Raw genomic sequence first — 4,572 nt, forward strand, 5'->3', positions numbered from 1 at the left:
TGGATCATGTAGCCATCATTTTTTAATACATATTTATTGCATATAATTCTATTTTTTTGTTTGTAGTTTTGAATGACAAAAATGCTCGTCTTTTAAAAAAATTATGACATCATCTGATCATATTATGATATCATGTGGTCAAATTATGATTTCATATATGTAGAAAGTTATAATTTGATCGCTGGATGTTATAAGAGAATGATATTTTCGTCACTTAAAATTTTTTTATATATTTTTTTTTATGATTTTTGGAAGAAAAATTATGACATCTTTTGTGTATGGCCATAAGATCCATAATTTTTTAAGAAGAAGAAAGACGTGTTCGTCATTAAAAATTTTAAATAAAAAAATTGAACTATAGATATTAAATATGCATTAGAAAATGATAGCTACATGATCCTATCAGATTAGATGATATATTTTTTTTATACTATATGCGGTGTACAAAGAATTTTTCTCAAAAAAAAATGGTGGCCGAGTTAAAACTACGCAAGAGAGTGAAGTTTGGCCCAAGTAATCAACAATGGGTTTTGGCCTCACTTGGGCTTATTTGAAAGTTGAGCTGTTTCATGTCACTGCCAGCTTGGTACGTGGGTTGGGCCCAACGTTCATCAGGTGGTTTGATTATCCAATAGAACTTCGTTATTTGGATCATACTTCAAGTTGCGGCAAAAGTAAGATATCGAGAGTTTGGGGGGGGGGGGGGGGGATAGGAAAATTCTTTGTCCACCGGCTCGTGATGGAAAAAAGTGCATCACTTCCAGTGGAATAGGTCATGTAGCATAATTAATAATGACTTAATTTTTTTTATCAATTTTTTTTGATGAAAATATTTTTTTCTTTCAAAAAATAAAAAATTATAATAATCAACAAAATATCATATAAAAATATAGAAAATTATATATATTATTTAAAATATCATAAAATAAAGAAAAAAAAGATTATTATTACTTTCTAATACCTTAAATAACTTACTGTGAATCCCATGACATTCTGATTTGATATCTTATGTTAATAATATTATTTTTCGATAATTATTCATAAAATGTAAAAAGATGTCATACTATTATTATAGATATTATATTATTATTATAATATTTTATTATTTTTTATGATATTCTGCTGATTGTTACGATGTCCTAGTGTTATCTATGACATCTTGGCCAATCATAAGAAAAAATAGAGTAAAAGATAGTATTTTAGAGAGAAAAGATATTTTTATCAAAAAAAAATTAAAAAAAAAATTGAATTATATTAAACACTTGTCACGTTATTAATTGTGCTAGTGGCCCAATCCGGTGAAGTTATGCACTTGTTCTCCACTGAGAGCAGGGGACAAAAAATTTCTCATGGGGATATCTCCTATTTGAGGGGTATCCTTGCCAAACTTAAACATAGGCGCAACAGCAGGGGCTGTGGGGGTATGAGCCCATGCAACTAAATCTATTCCACCATTTTGGTGGAACAGAATTATACTGCCAAATAAGCTTCGCCTGTTCTCTCCAATTACCAGTTTTGTCCTTTCCCGCTCCATAAACACGTGGAAATATGGAAGGGAAATTTAGTCTTTGTGCTAAAATCTAAAATATCTAGAAATCCAATGAGCATTAATGCACCGTACTGCTTCCACTTATTTCCTGTATTCATTTAACTAGCTAAACGCCATACCCCTCTTTTCCGCAGAATAGACGATTTCTCGAACAGTACAGAGACGGTCCCTTGCAAAATTTATTCCGCAATCAAATACCATCTCAAAGTGGTACTTCGTACATCCCAAAACTTGATCAACATATTTGTGTTGTATTGAACTATCAAACGATCCAATGTGTCAGACCTAACTCTCCTCCTCTAACGTGAACATCAAGTTTATGAAACAGATAATTATCAAACATTGGATCTGTATATGGGTTTTTTTCTTTTATTGTAGCTTGATTCGAATTTGGATGCTGAGAATTGAGTTGACCAGGTTTCCTCAATCTTTCTCAAATGTCCGAGGCAGAGTGGTCGTAGCTATAGTCAGCAATGCAAGAGCAACACCCATGTGGATTGAAATTTGTTGATGAATTACGGTGCGAGCCTGCATCCGTCCCCATATCGATTTGGAAAGCACTCAATTATGATTGCTGCTGGATTCAAGTGGGATCCACAAGTGGGTGGTTCTGTTTGATCCAGCTTCTAGTGATGCAAATGAGTTGGAGATCACTAATCAGTGTCTTGAAATTTCAAGGCTGAGAGTGGTGATAGCATAACTATAGTCGGCAAACCTCCATGGGGACTTTTTCCCTTTTTTTTTTTTTTCTTCTTTTTGTATATTATATCGCAACCACTCGCATCCTTGGCTATAAAGCTATAGCTATTTGAAGATAGCGTAGTATGGACAAGTAGGAATCAACCTAGCTACCAGGTCATCGCGAGAAATAAATATAGGATAAATGTGCAAATTGGCTTATGTCATGCTAGTTTCTATTACATTTTTATTTAGCAAATTAAAGGCCAGTTTGACATCATTACTGTTTTTTTTCTTAAATATTTATGAATTAGTAAAATATTACATGGAGAATAATGCTGAAGATAGCATTTACACGAAACTCACATTATTCACTGCTTTTGTTTTCTCTCTTTTGTTTGAAATTGCCTTTTGGAAGAATATTGCAGTCCTGATTTTGCATGCCAATAGTGGATTATTATCTTTAGTGGACTCATTTAATCAAATGCCAAGAGTATATTGAAGACAGTGGTAAGCTGTGAAGTACAGGCGATTGAGAAACTATGAATTTTGCTTGCCTCATTAATATATCCAGACGCAACAGAGTAAAGCTGTTGGAGATCAATTCATTATGGTCAGGAACTTGGTTGGGTCTTTCTAAATAAAAAGGTAGATGATGCAAAAAATTGAACATCACTGAAAAAGAAGGATGAACAAGAAAAGATAGAGCGGATAGATAGAAAAATTTCAAACTTTCCTCTTTTGTTTTGAGTGGATATGTTTTGCTCTTGTGCGTAAGCAATGAGTTTTTGCTTTCAAAAGATTTAAAAATTTTATTTACAAATAATTTTAAAAGATAAAACTGTTTGAACATACCTGTTCATGCTAGCTCACCTTTTTTTTTATTGGGTTTAGATCTTCTCCTAGCTAGGGAAAGTCCCTAAAAGAGAGGTGCCCGCCAACTAGCCAAATGCCTATAACTTAGCATTTTAATTAAATCACAGCTAAAATTTTTATGAATGTACCAAACCAAATGCCAATATTCCACTTATGTTTCATCCACCTATGCAACCTAACCCACACCTCCAAAAAAAAAAAAAAAAAAAAAAAAAAAAAAAAAGGCAAAAAAGCAAAAAAAATTTTGAAAAAATAAAACCCTAACTTTCCTCCGATCTTTGTATCTCCTTATTATGATCGCCTTCTATATTGAAATCTTGGAATGATAACATAACACCCCATCATTTTTCTATAGACAAACAAATGTGACAATTTTCATATGCAAAAGATAACATACACCATTGAAAAGCATAGAAAATATTCAAACACCGTATGCCTAGACTAGTTCTATATTTCCTATCAAGTATCAACAGGACTGGGATTATCTCACTATTTTTCTTCCAGTCCAGTACAGCCTCCATGCTTAAGATCTTTCATTATTGGAGATATTTCTACTAATTTAGTCATGATGTAGACACACATGGAAGCTGAGCTGCAGCACGTGAAAGTGGTCAGCAGAAAACTTAGAAAAGACTAGACAAGTTTATTCAACCAATAAGACAATTTGCCACCACGATAGAATGGAAAACATTGATGCCAATTAGTCTATGCACGCGTACAAGACCACGGGTTCGTAGGCCTAGGTCGGCCATGCATTACTCTGTCACCAAATAACGTATTTGAATGCAATAGACTTGTCGTGCCAAACAATCCTCTAAAGAAGACTCTACGAGTCCAGTCAGTGTGGCAAAAGTTGTTCCAAGAAAAGACTAATAGCCTAATATCTGCCAGGTTGCTAGCTCTTACCCTGTTGTTTCTCTTATCCCTCTCTCCTTTTTTAATTTGGTTAACCGAATGCATTGAATTAAACCATACGTGTGAGTCAGAAATCCTTTTTCTTTTCAATGTTCTGTTGTTCATACTCAAGCAAAAAAAAGAAAAAGACTAATATCCGACGGCCGTACACCGCTACAATGACTAAAAGACGTTCCCTTCCACGCGGAAGATTTGCCACCAAACATCACGCCTTTAATCCCTTTCTTTCTGCTCGTCTAATTCCCAGTACTTTAATGCCACAGTGAGATTTAGCGATTGTAACGCACTCTGGCTCGCATTCCAAACGTCGAAAACGCAACGACAAAACGGCAAGAAAAAAATATTCTTAGGAAGGCCACTGCCACCCATTAGACTAATTCCTCATGCCTTCCAATCAATAAATACCAATTCCTCATCGTTAGTAGTAGTTCCACAGATTCCATTCCTAATTCCCTCCATGGCTCTGCCCCTCCATTCAAACCTGCATAAGAATCCTGGCTTTTTTGTCCTTTGGTGGCTGCCGTCTATTTTGTCATCCTGATGCCACCTTTGAC

This window comes from Elaeis guineensis, chromosome 2 (assembly GCF_000442705.2).
Source record: "Elaeis guineensis isolate ETL-2024a chromosome 2, EG11, whole genome shotgun sequence".
NCBI lineage: Eukaryota > Viridiplantae > Streptophyta > Magnoliopsida > Arecales > Arecaceae > Elaeis > Elaeis guineensis.